Consider the following 21,212-nt stretch of genomic DNA (forward strand, 5'->3'; position numbering starts at 1 on the left):
TGGGCGCCCGATTTTTTGATTGTATGCCTTAAGTTAAGGCATACAATCAGATGCGATGCGATATCGCATCGCATCGCATGCGACCATCGGATGCGATGACCCGATTTTTCCATAGGAATCAATGTTAAAATGGACAGAGTCCATTTTAACATGGAATTCAATGGGAAAAAGGGGTCCTTTTCATACCTCTACTATCCAAGTGGGCATGGAGTTGGATATAAACCTGTGGCGAGCGTAGCGAGCCACCGAGCCCGAAGCGTGGCGAGCGAAGCGAGCCCCGCGAGGGGACGGTATTCTATGTCCCCTCGCGGGGCTCGCTACGCTCGCCACGCTTCGGGCTCGGTGGCTCGCTACGCTCGCCACAGGTTTATATCCAACTCCATGCCCACTTGGATAGTAGGGGTATGAAGAGGACCCCTTTTTCCCATTGAATTCCATGTTAAAATGGACTCTGTCCATTTTAACATTGATTCCTATGGAAAAATCGGGGCATCGCATCCGATGGTCGCATGCGATGCGATGCGATGTGCCCGATCCGACCCGATTTAGAAATCGGGCGCCCGGATAACTCATAAGTACCAAGCAAAGTCTGCTGTGAGCCTCAGACCAGATAGCATGCCTGGAATCAAACATTGATGTGATAGCTATGTGTATTGTAGCCATTTTCAGCGATAGTGTTAGGACCTGCAGAACAGTGGGGTCCCGTGAAGGGGGCTGCAGGCTTAAATGCATTGATCAATTCATGAACCAAATCTCCACTATTTATTATCAGTTAATTTAGTGTGTGCAGAGCCCCTACAATGTCTATATATATATATATATATATATATATATATATATATATATATATATATATATATATATATATATAATCCAAGGGTTTCTCCGGGGAGAAAATAGGCACTCTCCTAAGTAAAGTCATAAACTTGTTGTAATCCAAGTATTTTGATTTATTAGTCATCCAATAAGTTGGTACAATATATTGTGCTCAAGGATACTCCGACGTTTCGGTCCAATATAGGCGGACCTTTATCAAGGAGCCTGTATTGTGTAAAAGACATGCAAACAGCAATGTGAGAGCATGCAACCAAAACAATTACAGTGATGCCGGTGGGCGGGGATCCAGGCATCACATGATTTCAAACACACAGGTATAAAGGTCGGGCCCGGGCAGGTTCATTCATGGTGTCCTCCTGCAGTAGGAGGTTTTCCAACATACTTCATGTTGCCCCATCGATGATTATGTGTACTTTGCTGACTCATGTAAGTTCCTTTTTTCCTTGTGCATCACTGTAATTGTTTTGATTGCATGCTCTCACATTGCTGTTTGCATGTCTTTTACACAATACAGGCTCCTTGATAAAGGTCCGCCTATATTGGACCGAAACGTCGGAGTATCATTGAGCACAATATATTGTACCAACTTATTGGATGACTAATAAATCAAAATACTTGGATTACAACAAGTTTATGACTTTACTTAGGAGAGTGCCTATTTTCTCCCCGGAGAAACCCTTGGATTGTACTAAGGTGTTCATACTTGAAATGAACTCCCTTTAGGCACCCCGCCCGCTGCTACTATTACACACCCCGTGCGAGTGCGGTCTTCCACAGAATCTATATATATATATATATATATATATATATATATATATATATATATATATAATAAGTTGAAGAGTCTGTGTGCGTGTGTGTGTGTGTGTGTGTGCGTGTCCGACGCATTGCGGACACACCGTGGCACTCAGAGACACCAAATTCAGCAACAAGATACCTCTGGACCCGGTGGTGTGCACCTCGAAGCCGTTTTTGGGAAATTTCACTTAGAAATTTAAAAAACACCAAGTTGTAATTTTCCTTCATTGATGTTCTGGGGAAAAGATCGATGATCTGGGAAACCGTTTGCGAAGGAACAACTCCACACCTGATTTCAATGCTGTCATTAAGTATGAATGACACATTCTAACATTATGGTGAAGGCTTTAAACAATTAGGAAATAATTGAGGATATACATAGACCACACAACACACACACACATACACATTGTACATGCACACACACAGTACACCACATACGCACACATAGCACACAACACACACATTTATACGTAGAGCACCTCACACAATTACACATTGTACAGATACACACACACACAACACACCACATGCAGTACAATACAAATCCATACACACTACAACACACACCCAAAAACAGTACAACAAACACACAGAACACACACACTTAAACATTGCCAGGATACGCAAAGCACTTTACACACACATTTATACGTAGCACACATCACAAACTTACACATTCGGCAGATACACACAACACAACACTCACAGTACAACACACACCCACATTCACTACAACACACACCCAAAAACAGTACAAAACACAAAACACACACTTAAACATTGCACAGATACACACAGCACACTACACACACACAGATTTATACATAGCACACCTTACGCACTTACACAAAGGGCAGATACACACATAACATACCTCTAACAGCACAACACACACCCACATTCACCACACACACCCAAAAAACAGTATGACACACACAAAACACACACTCAAACATTGCACAGATACACAAAGACACAACACACACATACTGTATATACGTAGCACACCTCACACACTTACGCATTGGACAGATACATACAACACACACAACCACATACACTACAACACACACACAAAAACAGTACAACACACACAAACACACAGAACACATAAAAAATAATTTGCCGTTTATTTAACCGTCTGTACCGGCAAATAAAAACTGTACCTAATGTACCGTTTATACTTTGTTCCCCATATCCGTCTCTCCAGTCCTCTAGCCTGTCACTGCGCTCCCCGGCCAGTTGCACTGAGAAATCTTTGTCCTGGGCAATGCACCCATTGATCAATACAAAGTGGGTACACTGCACTCACCCTGTTAGTCAGTTGGATATAAGGCACTGCTCTGCCTTAAGGGTTTCCCAGACTCTTTTGGTTCATAGATAATGTTTGGTCGATGGGCATGAGCACTGCATGCATTTGTTTGAATTTATGAGTATAAGAAATTGAAGAATAAGACTGAGATGAAGATTTGTCACGTTATAGTGTACAATTTACTCAATAAATCGTGAAAAAAATATGTGTACATAGAAGTACAGTACAATCAAGAAATGAAAGTAGGATTAAAAAATAAATTCTGATTCAAACTGATAATTGTTTGGATGGCGGTGGGTTGCGAAACAAATCTATAGGTGGAGGGTGTATGGATATTGTGGGCATAATTGGTGTTTGGTACACAAACAGGGGGTCCCCAGTTGATGAGAAATTCTCACTACAGTGTCACCGTAGGGGGATTTCCAATTGGGGTTCAGGTGGTCTCTTAGGGACCTCTTTACAATCCCGTTGGTCTCTTCTCCTGGAGCCTACGGTCTCCCTCAGTGATTGACTATCATTAAGGGAGACTGTAAGCTCAAGGAGAAGAGACCTACAGGATTGTAAAGGGTCCCTAAAAGACCACCTGGACCCCAATTGGGAATCCCCCTATGGTGACACTGTGACCGTGACACTGTAGTGAAAATCCCATCAATTGAGGGCCCCCTGTAGGTGTAACAAACACCGATTATGCCCACAATATCCATACCCCCACCTATAGAATTGTTTCACAACCCACCCCATCAAAACAATTATCAGTTTGAATCAGAACTTATTTTTTAATCCTACTTTCATTTCTTGATTGTACTTCTATGTACACTTAGATTTTTTTCACGATTTATTGAGTAAATTGTACACTTTGTAACATGGCAATTCTTTTTCTCAGTCTTATTCTTCAACTTCTTAAACTCCAATCCTTATCAATGCATCCATTGATGATTGTGATGGCTGGATCAGTGGATTGGCCCGGCGGGTGTAGGGAAGAATTTGGCCCATTGCACCCATTCCCAGTGGTGCATTACAGTGGTGCGGATAGTGTGCGTCGCGTCATGACATCATGTGGCCAGGCCTGCGGACCTGCTCCCACACTCAGAGGCTGCCCCACTGTTTGGTAAAGATGCTCGGTGCATGTGCTTTACAGATCCCCAGACCTCAGAGACTGCTGCAGGCAGGTTCGGTGAGGGGAGTGGCAGTGGCAGGGAGCAGTGAATTTTTAATTAATTATGGCGCGGTAAGTAACGCCCACCCCGGACCCCACGCACTCAGCGCCTGTAATTAAACACCCTAGAAACTGTACCATTGAAAGTATATAAATTGAGGTGTGGACATGTCCCTTTCTGATTTTGTACCGATTTCTGACCATCAGATGTTGGAGGATATGTCATACAGTAGGTGCTAAATCTCAGGAGTGGATGTGGAATTCATCAACATATACAAGTTTTCAACTCAGGAGCGTTGTGTTTCAAACAACACCACACCTGATTTCATTGCCATCATTAAGTATCAATGCAAACACATTCTAACATTATGGTGGAATCTATAACAAATTACAATCTTAGGTCTTTGTCACAGCATACTGTAAGATTACATTTTTCAGCAATTTTGGAAATAAAGAAACCCCAAGGTTTTCCCGGGCAACGCCGGGCGGGTCAGCTAGTATATATATATATATATATATATATATATATACAGTAATAATATATACACAGTATCCTCCCCAGGCCCCGTTACTCTCACCTGCCCCCTGCTGGTTCAGGAGCAGACACATCGCCAGGAGCCACAGTCCGGTCTCACATTTGCTGCGTTGGGTGTTCATGCTGGTCGGCAGGTCAGGGACAGCTGTGTATCCAGGTGTATATCAGGTGTGTGCACTGCGGTCAGACCTCTGGGTTTATATACCTCCCGTGTACAGTGACGTATCCCCAAACGATGGTGCTCATCAGCCTAATAGCACAGGAGAAGGAAGCACTGTGTACAGCTCATACGTGTAACACGGCAGTCAGTGTATGACAGGTACATGACAGGAGCAGAGTCACCTGCACATAAACCCTTGTAGTGTATGAGGCTGGTTACTGACTGCTCCAGCTACATCCATCACTGGGGGAGGGGGGCCTTGTACACCCTAATAACACACGTAGGCCGTCCGGTCCTCTGTACATCCAGCACTGGGGGAGGGGGGCCGTGTGCACCCTAATAACACACGTAGGCCGTCCGGTCCTCTGTACATCCAGCACTGGGGGAGGGGGGCCTTGTGCGCCCTAATAACACACGTAGGCCGTCCGCTCCTCTGTACATCCATCACTGGGGGAGGGGGGCCTTGTGCACCCTAATAACACACGTAGGCCGTCCGCTCCTCTGTACATCCATCACTGGGGGAGGGGGGCCTTGTTCACCCTAATAACACACGTAGGCCGTCCGGTCCTCTGTACATCCAGCACTGGGGGAGGGGGGCCTTGTGCACCCTAATAACACACGTAGGCCGTCCGCTCCTCTGTACATCCAGCACTGGGGGAGGGGGGCCTTGTACACCCTAATAACACACGTAGGCCGTCCGCTCCTCTGTACATGCAGCACTGGGGGAGGGGGGGCCTTGTGCGCCCTAATAACACGCGTAGGCCGTCCGCTCCTCTGTACATCCAGCACTGGGGGAGGGGGGCCTTGTGCGCCCTAATAACACGCGTAGGCCGTCCGCTCCTCTGTACATCCAGCACTGGGGGAGGGGGGCCTTGTGCACCCTAATAACACGCGTAGGCCGTCCGCTCCTCTGTACATCCAGCACTGGGGGAGGGGGGCCTTGTGCACCCTAATAACACACGTAGGCCGTCCGCTCCTCTGTACATGCAGCACTGGGGGAGGGGGGCCTTGTGCACCCTAATAACACACGTAGGCCGTCCGCTCCTCTGTACATCCATCACTGGGGGAGGGGGGCCTTGTGCACCCTAATAACACACGTAGGCCGTCCGGTCCTCTGTACATCCAGCACTGGGGGAGGGGGGCCTTGTGCACCCTAATAACACACGTAGGCCGTCCGCTCCTCTGTACATCCAGCACTGGGGGAGGGGGGCCTTGTGCACCCTAATAACACACGTAGGCCGTCTGGTCCTCTGTACATCCAGCACTGGGGGAGGGGGGCCTTGTGCACCCTAATAACACACGTAGGCCGTCCGCTCCTCTGTACATGCAGCACTGGGGGAGGGGGGCCTTGTGCACCCTAATAACACACGTAGGCCGTCCGCTCCTCTGTACATCCAGCACTGGGGGAGGGGGGCCTTGTGCACCCTAATAACACACGTAGGCCGTCCGGTCCTCTGTACATCCAGCACTGGGGGAGGGGGGCCTTGTGCACCCTAATAACACACGTAGGCCGTCCGCTCCTCTGTACATCCAGCACTGGGGAAGGGGGGCCTCGTGCACCCTAATAACACACGTAGGCCGTCCGCTCCTCTGTACATCCATCACTGGGGGAGGGGGGCCTCGTGCACCCTAATAACACACGTAGGCCGTCCGCTCCTCTGTACATCCAGCACTGGGGGAGGGGGGCCTTGTGCACCCTAATAACACACGTAGGCCGTCCGCTCCTCTGTACATGCAGCACTGGGGGAGGGGGGCCTTGTGCACCCTAATAACACACGTAGGCCGTCCGCTCCTCTGTACATCCAGCACTGGGGGAGGGGGGCCTTGTGCACCCTAATAACACACGTAGGCCGTCCGGTCCTCTGTACATCCAGCACTGGGGGAGGGGGGCCTTGTGCACCCTAATAACACACGTAGGCCGTCCGCTCCTCTGTACATCCAGCACTGGGGAAGGGGGGCCTCGTGCACCCTAATAACACACGTAGGCCGTCCGCTCCTCTGTACATCCATCACTGGGGGAGGGGGGCCTCGTGCACCCTAATAACACACGTAGGCCGTCCGCTCCTCTGTACATGCAGCACTGGGGGAGGGGGGCCTTGTGCACCCTAATAACACACGTAGGCCGTCCGCTCCTCTGTACATCCATCACTGGGGGAGGGGGGCCTTGTGCACCCTAATAACACACGTAGGCCGTCCGCTCCTCTGTACATCCAGCACTGGGGGAGGGGGGCCTTGTGCACCCTAATAACACACGTAGGCCGTCCGCTCCTCTGTACATCCAGCACTGGGGGAGGGGGGCCTTGTGCACCCTAATAACACACGTAGGCCGTCCGCTCCTCTGTACATCCAGCACTGGGGGAGGGGGGCCTTGTGCACCCTAATAACACACGTAGGCCGTCCGCTCCTCTGTACATCCAGCACTGGGGGAGGGGGGCCTCGTGCACCCTAATAACACACGTAGGCCGTCCGCTCCTCTGTACATCCAGCACTGGGGGAGGGGGGCCTCGTGTACCCTAATAACACGCGTAGGCCGTCCGCTCCTCTGTACATCCAGCACTGGGGGAGGGGGGCCTCGTGTACCCTAATAACACGCGTAGGCCGTCAGCTCCTCTGTACATCCAGCACTGGGGGAGGGGGGCCTCGTGCACCCTAATAACACGCGTAGGCCGTCCGCTCCTCTGTACATCCAGCACTGGGGGAGGGGGGCCTCGTGCACCCTAATAACACGCGTAGGCCGTCCGCTCCTCTGTACATCCATCACTGGGGGAGGGGGGCCTCGTTTACCCTAATAACACGCGTAGGCCGTCCGCTCCTCTGTACATCCATCACTGGGGGAGGGGGGCCTCGTTTACCCTAATAACACACGTAGGCCGTCCGCTCCTCTGTACATCCATCACTGGGGGAGGGGAGCCTTGTGCACCCTAATAACACACGTAGGCCGTCCGGTCCTCTGTACATCCATCACTGGGGGAGGGGGGCCTTGTGCACCCTAATAACACACGTAGGGGCTTATTCTAGGCCGTCCGGTCCTCTGTACATTCGCACGTCTGCGCATGTGCACCCACAGCAAACTTTCGGTTCATGACCCATGACGGCGTGCTGGGGGGGCGGAGAAGGCTGGGGGGTGCCAGGCTGCCCCATTACCATATGGCAACGCCCAGCGTTCCATGGGCGTTCTCATGTTAATGAGGCGGTGACGCATGTGCGGGGGGGGGGGGGGGGAAGCTGATATCACCGGTTGCCAGCTGCCCGCCCATATCCGCGCCAGCGTGCACACATATGGACGTGACTTAACGGTCACTTTTATATGTGTGCACGCACCACGTCTATCGATGGTCGGTGACCATCGAATGCTGTGGGCGGTTACTTGAGGCATGCGGAGGGATGTTACCTGAGGCATGCTGTGGGCGGTTACCTGAGGCATGCTGTGGGCGGTTACCTGAGGAATGCTGTGGGCGGTTACCTGAGGCATGCTGTGGGCGGTTACCTGAGGCATGCTGTGGGCGGTTACCTGAGGCATGCAGAGGGAAGTTTATGCTAAACATCCATTCATAGCCTGTTCGGGCGAACCCGCAGTTCGAAGGGGGGGGGGGGGGGTGTTCTTTCGACGGGAGGGGTTTGGTGGACTTGCAAGGCTGCGAATTCACAGGCTTGTGAATAAACCACAATAACCCCCATAATGAGAGGTGCTGTCATGCTGAGACTTGTAGTACCACACAGAAGAATGATGCTGATGAATACTCTGTAGTACCCAGCTCTAATCATAGAATAATTATACTGAACAAAATGCAGGTGCTTGGCCAAATAGCGTGACCCAGTGCCCAGGTGTATGTCACACAGAAGAACTCCCTATACATGTATGTCACACAGAAGTACTCCCTATACATGTATGTCACACAGTAGTACTCCCTATACATGTATGTCACACAGTAGTACTCCCTATACATGTATGTCACACAGAAGTACTCCCTATACATGTATGTCACACAGAAGTACTCCCTATACATGTATGTCACACAGAAGTACTCCCTATACATGTATGTCACACAGAAGTACTCCCTATACATGTATGTCACACAGAAGTACTCCCTATACATGTATGTCACACAGTAGTACTCCCTATACATGTATGTCACACAGTAGTACTCCCTATACATGTATGTCACACAGTAGTACTCCCTATACATGTATGTCACACAGTAGTACTCCCTATACATGTATGTCACACAGTAGTACTCCCTATACATGTATGTCACACAGAAGTACTCCCTATACATGTATGTCACACAGAAGTACTCCCTATACATGTATGTCACACAGAAGTACTCCCTATACATGTATGTCACACAGAAGTACTCCCTATACATGTATGTCACACAGAAGAACTCCCTATACATGTATGTCACACAGAAGAACTCCCTATACATGTATGTCACACAGAAGTACTCCCTATACATGTATGTCACACAGAAGTACTCCCTATACATGTATGTCACACAGAAGTACTCCCTATACATGTATGTCACACAGAAGTACTCCCTATACATGTATGTCACACAGAAGTACTCCCTATACATGTATGTCACACAGAAGAACTCCCTATACATGTATGTCACACAGAAGTACTCCCTATACATGTATGTCACACAGAAGTACTCCCTATACATGTATGTCACACAGAAGTACTCCCTATACATGTATGTCACACAGAAGTACTCCCTATACATGTATGTCACACAGAAGTACTCCCTATACATGTATGTCACACAGAAGAACTCCCTATACATGTATGTCACACAGAAGTACCCCCTATACATGTATGTCACACAGAAGTACCCCCTATACATGTATGTCACACAGAAGAACTCCCTATACATGTATGTCACACAGAAGTACTCCCTATACATGTATGTCACACAGAAGTACTCCCTATACATGTATGTCACACAGAAGAACTCCCTATACATGTATGTCACACAGAAGTACTCCCTATACATGTATGTCACACAGAAGTACTCCCTATACATGTATGTCACACAGAAGTACTCCCTATACATGTATGTCACACAGAAGTACTCCCTATACATGTATGTCACACAGAAGTACTCCCTATACATGTATGTCACACAGAAGTACTCCCTATACATGTATGTCACACAGAAGAACTCCCTATACATGTATGTCACACAGAAGAACTCCCTATACATGTATGTCACACAGAAGTACTCCCTATACATGTATGTCACACAGAAGTACTCCCTATACATGTATGTCACACAGAAGAACTCCCTATACATGTATGTCACACAGAAGAACTCCCTATACATGTATGTCACACAGAAGTACTCCCTATACATGTATGTCACACAGAAGTACTCCCTATACATGTATGTCACACAGAAGAACTCCCTATACATGTATGTCACACAGTAGTACTCCCTATACATGTATGTCACAGAGAAGTACTCCCTATACATGTATGTCACACAGAAGTACTCCCTATACATGTATGTCACACAGAAGTACTCCCTATACATGTATGTCACACAGAAGTACTCCCTATACATGTATGTCACACAGAAGTACTCCCTATACATGTATGTCACACAGAAGTACTCCCTATACATGTATGTCACACAGTAGTACTCCCTATACATGTATGTCACACAGTAGTACTCCCTATACATGTATGTCACACAGTAGTACTCCCTATACATGTATGTCACACAGTAGTACTCCCTATACATGTATGTCACACAGAAGTACTCCCTATACATGTATGTCACACAGAAGTACTCCCTATACATGTATGTCACACAGAAGTACTCCCTATACATGTATGTCACACAGAAGTACTCCCTATACATGTATGTCACACAGAAGTACTCCCTATACATGTATGTCACACAGAAGTACTCCCTATACATGTATGTCACACAGAAGTACTCCCTATACATGTATGTCACACAGAAGTACTCCCTATACATGTATGTCACACAGAAGTACTCCCTATACATGTATGTCACACAGAAGTACTCCCTATACATGTATGTCACACAGAAGTACTCCCTATACATGTATGTCACACAGAAGTACCCCCTATACATGTATGTCACACAGAAGTACTCCCTATACATGTATGTCACACAGAAGAACTCCCTATACATGTATGTCACACAGAAGAACTCCCTATACATGTATGTCACACAGAAGAACTCCCTATACATGTATGTCACACAGAAGTACCCCCTATACATGTATGTCACACAGAAGTACCCCCTATACATGTATGTCACACAGAAGTACTCCCTATACATGTATGTCACACAGAAGTACCCCCTATACATGTATGTCACACAGAAGTACTCCCTATACATGTATGTCACACAGAAGTACTCCCTATACATGTATGTCACACAGAAGTACTCCCTATACATGTATGTCACACAGAAGTACCCCCTATACATGTATGTCACACAGAAGTACTCCCTATACATGTATGTCACACAGAAGAACTCCCTATACATGTATGTCACACAGAAGAACTCCCTATACATGTATGTCACACAGTAGTACTCCCTATACATGTATGTCACACAGTAGTACTCCCTATACATGTATGTCACACAGTAGTACTCCCTATACATGTATGTCACACAGAAGTACCCCCTATACATGTATGTCACACAGAAGTACCCCCTATACATGTATGTCACACAGAAGTACCCCCTATACATGTATGTCACACAGAAGTACCCCCTATACATGTATGTCACACAGAAGTACCCCCTATACATGTATGTCACACAGAAGTACCCCCTATACATGTATGTCACACAGAAGAACTCCCTATACATGTATGTCACACAGAAGAACTCCCTATACATGTATGTCACACAGTAGTACTCCCTATACATGTATGTCACACAGAAGTACTCCCTATACATGTATGTCACACAGAAGTACTCCCTATACATGTATGTCACACAGAAGTACTCCCTATACATGTATGTCACACAGTAGTACTCCCTATACATGTATGTCACACAGAAGTACCCCCTATACATGTATGTCACACAGAAGTACCCCCTATACATGTATGTCACACAGAAGAACTCCCTATACATGTATGTCACACAGAAGTACTCCCTATACATGTATGTCACACAGTAGTACTCCCTATACATGTATGTCACACAGAAGTACTCCCTATACATGTATGTCACACAGAAGTACTCCCTATACATGTATGTCACACAGTAGTACTCCCTATACATGTATGTCACACAGTAGTACTCCCTATACATGTATGTCACACAGTAGTACTCCCTATACATGTATGTCACACAGAAGTACTCCCTATACATGTATGTCACACAGAAGTACTCCCTATACATGTATGTCACACAGAAGTACCCCCTATACATGTATGTCACACAGAAGTACTCCCTATACATGTATGTCACACAGAAGTACTCCCTATACATGTATGTCACTGGGGGGCGGTAGTTGGGAGCAGGGCAGGAGGGAGAGCTGGAGGTCTGGCTTAGCAGGCCGGAGTGAGGGCTCGCTGCGCTGTAGTTCAGTCCCGGTGCATGTTAATTGACATCTTTCTCCACCCGCACCACGTACAGCCGCTCAGCCGGGCAGCGTCTGAGGGTGAGCCAAGTGCTCAGCACTGCCCGGCTGAGCGGCTGTACACGGTGCGGGTGGAGGAAGATGTCAGTCACACTGCGCCGGGATCAGCGCGATATCGGAGAACACTCACCCTGACACATCGATCAGCACACATCGCTGGCACATCGATGTGTGTGTGTAGGGGACATAGCGATATCGGAGAACACTGGCCCTGACACACCGATCAGCACACATCGCTGGCACATCACTGTGTGTGTAGGGGTCATAGCGATATCGGAGAACACTGGCCCTGACACATCGATCAGCACACATTGCTGGCACATCGCTGTGTGTGTAGGGGTCATAGCGATATCGGAGAACACTGGCTAACACATTGATCAGCACACATCGCTGGCACATCGCTGTGTGTGTAGGGGACATAGCGATATCGGAGAACGCTGGCCCTGACACATCGATCAGCACACATCGTTGGCACATTGCTGTGTGTAGGGGACATAGCGAAATCGGAGAACACTGGCCCTGACACATCGATCAGCACACATCGCTGTGTGTGTGTAGGGGACATAGCGATATCGGAGAACACTGGCTAACACATCGATCAGCACACATCGCTGGCACATCACTGTGTGTGTAGGGGTCATAGCGATATCGGAGAACACTGGCTAACACATCTATCAGCACACATCGCTGGCACATCGCTGTGTGTAGGGGACATAGGGATATCGGAGAACACTGGCTGACACATCGATCAGCGCACATCGCTGTGTGTGTAGTTGACATAGTGATATCGGAGAACACTGGCCCTGACTCATCGATCAGCACACATCGCTGGCACATCACTGTGTGTGTAGGGGTCATAGCGATATCGGAGAACACTGGCCCTGACACATCGATCAGCACACATCGCTGGCACATCACTGTGTGTGTAGGGGTCATAGCGATATCGGAGAACACTGACCCTGACACATCGATCAGCACACATCACTGGCACATCGCTGTGTGTGTAGGGGACATAGCGATATCGGAGAACACTGGCCCTGACACATCGATCAGCACACATCGCTGGCACATCGCTGTGTGTAGGGGACATAGCGATGTCGGAGAACACTGGCCCTGGCACATCGCTGTGTGTGTAGGAGACATAGCGATATCGGAGAACACTCGCCTGACACATCGATCAGTACACATCGCTGGCACATCGCTGTGTGTGTAGGGGACAATGCGATATCGGAGAACACTGGCTGACACATCGATCAGCACACATCGCTGGTACATCGCTGTGTGTAGGGGTCATAGCGATATCGGAGAACACTGGCTAACACATTGATCAGCACACATCGCTGGCACATCGCTGTGTGTAGGGGACATAGCGATATCGGAGAACACTGGCCATGACACATCGATCAGCACACATCGCTGGCACATCGCTGTGTGTGTAGGGGACATAGTGATATCGGAGAACACTGGCTGACACATCGATCAGCACACATCGCTGGCACATCGCTGTGTGTGTAGGGGACATAGCGATATCGGAGAACACTGGCTGACACATCGATCAGCACACATCGCTGGCACATTGCTGTGTGTGTAGGGGAAATAGCGATATCGGAGAACACTGGCCCTGACACATAGATCAGCACACATCGCTGGCACATCGCTGTGTGTGTAGGGGACATAGCGATATCGGAGAACACTGGCTGACACATCGAGAAGCACACATCGCTGGCACATTGCTGTGTGTGTGTAGGGGAAATAGCGATATCAGAGAACACTGGCCCTGACACATAGATCAGCACACATCGCTGGCACATCGCTGTGTGTGTAGGGGACATAGCGATATCGGAGAACACTGGCCCTGACACATCGAGAAGCACACATCGTTGGCACATTGCTGTGTGTAGGGGACCTAGCGATATCGGAGAACACTGGCACTGACATATTGATCAGCACACATCGCTGGCACATCGCTGTGTGTGTAGGGGACATAGCGATATCGGAGAACACTGGCCATGACACATCGATCAGCACACATCGCTGGCACATCGCTGTGTGTGTAGGGGACATAGCGATATCGGAGAACGCTGTCCCTGACACATCGATCAGCACACATCGCTGGCACATCGCTGTGTGTGTAGGGGACATAGCGATATCGGAGAACACTGGCCATGACACATCGATCAGCACACATCGCTGGCACATTGCTGTGTGTGTAGGGGACATAGCGATATCGGAGAACACTGGCCCTGACACATCGATCAGCACACATCGCTGGCACATCGCTGTGTGTGTAGGGAACATAGCGATATCGGAGAACACTGGGTGACACATCGATCAACACACATCGCTGGCACATTGCTGTGTGTAGGGGGAAATAGCGATATCAGAGAACACTGGCCCTGACACATAGATCAGCACACATCGCTGGCACATCGCTGTGTTTGTAGGGGACATAGCGCTATCGGAGAACACTCGCCCTGACACATCGATCAGCTCACATCGCTGGCAAATCGCTGTGTGTGTAGGGGACATAGCGATATCGGAGAACACTGGCCCTGACACATCGATCAGCGCACATCGCTGTGTGTGTAGGGGACATAGCGATATCGGAGAACACTGGCCCTGACACATCGATCAGCGCACATCGCTGTGTGTGTAGGGGACATAGCGATATCGGAGAACACTGGCCCGGACACATCGATCAGCTCACATCGCTGGCACATAGCTGTGTGTGTAGGGGACATAGCGATATCGGAGAACACTGGCCCTGACACATCGATCAGCACACATCGCTGGCACATCGCTGTGTGTGTAGGGGACATAGCGATATCGGAGAACACTGGTCCTGACACATCGATCAGCACACATCGCTGGCACATCGCTGTGTGTATAGTGGACATAGTGATATCGGAGAACACTGGCCCTGACACATCGATCAGCACACATCGCTGGCACATCGCTGTGTGTGTAGTGGACATAGCGATATCGGAGAACACTGGCCCTGAAACATCGATCAGCACACATCGCTGGCACATCGCTGTGTGTGTAGGGGACATAGCGATATCGGAGAACACTGGCCCTGACACATCGATCAGCTCACATCGCTGGCACATCGCTGTGTGTAGGGGACATAGCGATAGCGGAGAACACTGGCCCTGACACATCGATCAGCACACATCGCTGGCACATCGCTGTGTGTGTAGGGGACATAGCAATATCGGAGAACACTGGCCCTGACACATCGATCAGCACACATCGCTGGCACATCGCTGTGTGTGTAGGGTACATAGCGATATTGGAGAACACTGGCCCTGTCATATCGATCAGCACACATCGCTGGCACATCGCTGTGTGTGTAGGGGACATAGCGATATCGGAGAACACTGGCCCTGACCCATCGATCAGCACACATCGCTGGCACATCGCTGTGTGTGTAGGGGACATAGCGTTATCGGAGAACACTGGCTGACACATCGATCAGCACACATCACTGGCACATCGCTGTGTGTGCAGGGGACATAGCGATATCTGAGAACACTGGCCTGACACATCGATCAGCACACATCGCTGGCACATTGCTGTGTGTGTAGGGGACATAGCAATATCGGAGAACACTGGCTGACACATCGATCAGCACACATCGCTGGCACATTGCTGTGTGTGTAGGGGACATAGCGATATCGGACAACACTCGCCCTGACACATCGATCAGCACACATCGCTGGCACATCACTGTGTGTATTGAACATAGTGATATCGGAGAACTCTGGCTCTGGCACATCGATCAGCACACATCGCTGGCACATCGCTGTGTGTAGGGGACCTAGCGATATCGGAGAACACTGGCCTTGACACACCGATTAGCACACATCGCTGGCACATCGCTGTGTGTAGAGGACCTAGCGATATCGGAGAACACTGGCCATGACACACTGATCAGCACACCTCGCTGGCACATCGCTGTGTGTGTGTGTGTGTAGGGGACATGGCGATATCGGAGAACACTGGCCCTGACATATCGATCAGTACACATCGCTGGCACATCACTGTGTGTGTAGGGGTCATAGCGATATCGGAGAACACTGGCCCTGACACATCGATCAGCACACATCGCTGGCACATCGCTGTGTGTAGGGGACATAGCGATATTGGAGAACACTGGCCCTGACACATCGATCAGCACACATCGCTGGCACATCGCTGTGTGTGTAGGGGACATAGCGATATTGGAGAACACTGGCCCTGACACATCGATCAGCACACATCGCTGGCACATCGCTGTGTGTGTAAGGGACATAGCGATATCGGAGAACACTGGCCCTGACACATCGATCAGCACACATCGCTGGCACATCGCTGTGTGTGTAGGGGACATAGCGATATCGGAGAACACTGGCACTGACATATTGATCAGCACACATCTCTGGCACATCGCTGTGTGTGTAGGGAACATAGCGATATCGGAGAACACTGGCTGACACATCGATCAGCACACATCGCTGGCACATCGCTGTGTGTGTAGGGGACATAGCGATATCGGAGAACACTGGTCCTGACACATCAATCAGCACACATCGCTGTGTTTGTAGGGGACATAGCGATATCGGAGAACACTCGCCCTGACACATCGATCAGCACACATCGCTGTGTGTGTAGGGGACATAGCGATATCGGAGAACACTGGCCCTGACACATCGATCAGCACACATCGCTGGCACATCGCTGTGTTTGTAGAGGACATAGCGATATCGGAGAACACTGGCTGACACATCGATCAGCACACATCGCTGGCACATCGCTGTGTGTGTAGGGGACATAGCGATATCGGAGAACACTTGCTGACACATCGATCAGCACACATCGCTGGCACATCGCTGTGTGTGTAGGGGACATAGCGATATCGGAGAACACTGGCCATAACACATCGATCAGCACACATCGCTGGCACATCGCTGTGTGTAGGGGACATAGCGATATCGGAGAACACTTGCCATGACACATCGATCAGCACACATCGCTGGCACATCGCTGTGTGTGTAGGGGACATAGCGATATCGGAGAACACTGGCCCTGACACATCGATCAGTTCACATCGCTGGCACATCGCTGTGTGTGTAGGGGACATAGCGATATTGGAGAACACTGGCCCTGACACATCGATCAGCACACATCGCTGGCACATCGCTGTGTGTGTAGGGGACATAGCGATATCGGAGAACACTAGCCCTGACACATCGCTGGCACATTGCTGGCACATCGCTGTGTGTAGGGGACATAGCGATATTGGAGAACACTGGCCCTGACACATCGATCAGCGCACATCGCTGGCACATCGCTGTGTGTAGGGGACATAGCGATATCGGAGAACACTGGCCCTGACACATCGATCAGCACACATCGCTGGCACATCGCTGTGTGTGTAGGGGACATAGCGATATCGGAGAACACTGGCACTGACACATCGATCAGCGCACATCGCTGGCACATCGCTGTGTGTAGGGGACATAGCGATATCGGAGAACACTGGCCCTGACACATCGATCAGCACACATCGCTGGCACATCGCTGTGTGTGTAGGGGACATAGCGATATCGGAGAACACTGGCCCTGACACATCGATCCGCTCACATCGCTGGCACATCGCTGTGTGTGTAGGGGACATAGCGATATCGGAGAACACTGGCCCTGACACATCGATCAGCACACATCGCTGGCACATCGCTGTGTGTGTAGGGAACATAGCGATATCGGAGAACACTGGCTGACACATCGATCAGCACACATCGCTGGCACATTGCTGTGTGTGTAGGGGACATAGCGATATCGGAGAACACTGGCCCTGACACATCGATCAGCACACATCGCTGGCACATCGCTGTGTGTGTAGGGGACATAGCGATATCGGAGAACACTGGCCCTGACACATCGATCAGCGCACATCGCTGTGTGTGTAGGGGACATAGTGATATCGGAGAACACTGGCCCTGACACATCGATCAGCTCACATCGCTGGCACATCGCTGTGTGTGTAGGGGACATAGCGATATCGGAGAACACTGGCCCTGACACATCGATCAGCACACATCGCTGGCACATCGCTGTGTGTGTAGGGGACATAGCGATATCGGAGAACACTGGCTCTGACACATCGATCAGCTCACATCGCTGGCACATCGCTGTGTGTGTAGGGGACATAGCGATATCGGAGAACACTGACCCTGACACATCGATCAGCTCACATCGCTGGCACATCGCTGTGTGTGTAGGGGACATAGCGATTTCGAAGAACACTGGCCCTGACACATCGATCAGCACACATCGCTGGCACATCGCTGTGTGTGTAGGGGACATAGCGATATCAGAGAACACTGGCCCTGACACATCGATCAGCTCACATCGCTGGCACATCGCTGTGTGTGTAGGGGACATAGCAATATCGGAGAACACTGGCTGACACATCGATCAGCACACATCGCTGGCACATCGCTGTGTGTGTAAGGGACATAGCGATATCGGAAAACACTGGCCCTGACACATCGATCAGCACACATCGCTGGCACATCGCTGTGTGTGTAGGGGACATAGCGATATCGGAGAACGCTGGCCCTGACACATCGCTGTGTGTGTAGGAGACATAGCGATATCGGAGAACACTGGCCCTGACACATCCATCAGCTCACATCGCTGGCAAATCGCTGTGTGTAGGGGACATAGCGATATCGGAGAACACTGGCCCTGACACATCGCTGGCACATCACTGTGTGTGTAGGGGACATAGCGATGTCGGAGAACACTGGCCCTGACACATCGATCAGCTCACATCGCTGGCACATCGCTGTGTGTGTAGGGGACATAGCGATATCGGAGAACACTGGCCCTGACACATTGATCAGCTCACATCGCTGGCACATCGCTGTGTGTGTAGGGGACATAGCGATATCGGAAAACACTGGCCCTGACACATCGATCAGCACACATCGCTGGCACATCGCTGTGTGTAGGGGACATAGCGATATCGGAGAACACTGGCCCTGACACATCGATCAGCTCACATCGCTGTGTGTAGGGGACATAGCGATATCGGAGAACACTGGCCCTGACACATCGCTGGCACATCGCTGTGTGTGTAGGGGACATAGCGATATCGGAGAACACTGGCCCTGACACATCGATCAGCACACATCGCTGGCACATCGCTGTGTGTGTAGGGGACATAGCGATATCGGAGAACACTGGCACTGACACATCGATCAGCACACATCGCTGGCACATCGCTGTGTGTAGGGTACATAGCGATATTGGAGAACACTTACCCTGACACATCGATCAGTACACATCGCTGGCACATCACTGTGTGTGTAGGGAACATAGCGATATCGGAGAACACTGGGTGACACATCGATCAGTGCACATCGCTGTGTGTGTAGGGGACATAGTGATATCGGAGAACACTGGCTGACACATCGATCAGCGCACATCGCTGGCACATCGCTGTGTGTAGGGGACATAGCGATATCGGAGAACGCTGGCCCTGGCACATTGCTGTGTGTGAGGGCCCCATTACACTACAGCTCTAGGCCCATGTCACGCTGTCACCAGGGGCCTCATGATGTATAATTACACGGCCCGTTAATGCGCTGATTAGCCGCCGTCATGTAACCACGTCCTGTGATCTCCGCCCGCCCACGTTACCCGAGCACATGAAAGCCTTTATTATCCAATAATTCCCGTGGCTTAGTGTAAACGCACACACTCACCGTACGTGTAACACTATAACCCGGTGTGTCACACAGTGCGCTGTGCATCATCGGCAGCACGGTGACACACTGGTTAGCATTGCTTCCTCACAGCACCCAACCGACAGGGTGTCCCAGCAAATCCCAAAATCAGACGCTTCTCCAATGTGCGGTGCAGTGCCCCCTAATTGCCTGCCCGATGCTCCGCGTACCGTTATGTTGTGCGGAGCGGGTGCTGCACCCTCACACGCGGTGCCCCCTAAGTGCCTGCCCGATGCTCCTCGTACCGCTATGTTGTGTGGAGCGGGTGCTGCACCCTCACACGCGGTGCCCCCCTAAGTGCCAGCCCGATGCTCCGCGTACAGCTATATTGTGTGGAGCGGGTGCTGCACCCTCACAGGCGGCGCCCCCTAAATGCCAGCCCGATGCTCCGCGTACCGCTATATTGTGTGGAGCGGGTGCTGCACCCTCACACGCGGCGCCCCCTAAATGCCAGCCCGATGCTTCGTGTACCGCTATATTGTGCGGAGCGGGTGCTGCACCCTCACACGCGGTGCCCCCTAAGTGCCAGCCCGATGCTCCGTGTACAGTAATATTGTGCGGAGCGGGTACTGCACCCTCACACACGGTGCCCCCTAAGTGCCAGCCCGATGCTCCGCGTACAGCTATATTGTGCGGAGCGGGTGCTGCACCCTCACGCGCGGTGCTCCCTAAGTGCCAGGCCGATGCTCCGCGTACCGCTATATTGTGTGGAGCGGGTGCTGCACCCTCACACGCGGTGCCCCCTAAGTGCCAGACCGAAGCTCCGCGTACAGCTATATTGTGCGGAGCGGGTGCTGCACCCTCACACGCGGTGCCCCCTAAGTGCCAGCGCGATGCTCCACGTACCGCTATATTGTGCGGAGCGGGTGCTGCACCCTCACACGCGGTGCCCCCTTAGTGCCAGCCCGATGCTCCGCGTACAGCTATATTGTGCGGAGCGGGTGCTGCACCCTCACACGTGGTGCCCCCTAAGTGCCAGCCCGATGCTCCGCGTACAG

The 21,212-nt window shown here is 50.5% G+C and overlaps 1 protein-coding gene across 1 annotated transcript in view; it reads left to right on the forward strand.

The window, feature by feature from the left end:
* Positions 1-1,181: 1,181 nt before the first annotated feature.
* Positions 1,182-21,212, forward strand: part of MPV17 (mitochondrial inner membrane protein MPV17) — a 50,339-nt gene continuing 30,308 nt past the window's right edge. The window contains exon 1 of the mRNA XM_083178968.1: positions 1,182-1,263. The gene's annotated coding sequence lies outside the window, so the exon portion shown is untranslated. The remainder of the gene's footprint in view (positions 1,264-21,212) is intronic.

This window comes from Crinia signifera, chromosome 3 (genome assembly GCF_055691185.1).
Source record: "Crinia signifera chromosome 3, ASM5569118v1, whole genome shotgun sequence".
NCBI lineage: Eukaryota > Metazoa > Chordata > Amphibia > Anura > Myobatrachidae > Crinia > Crinia signifera.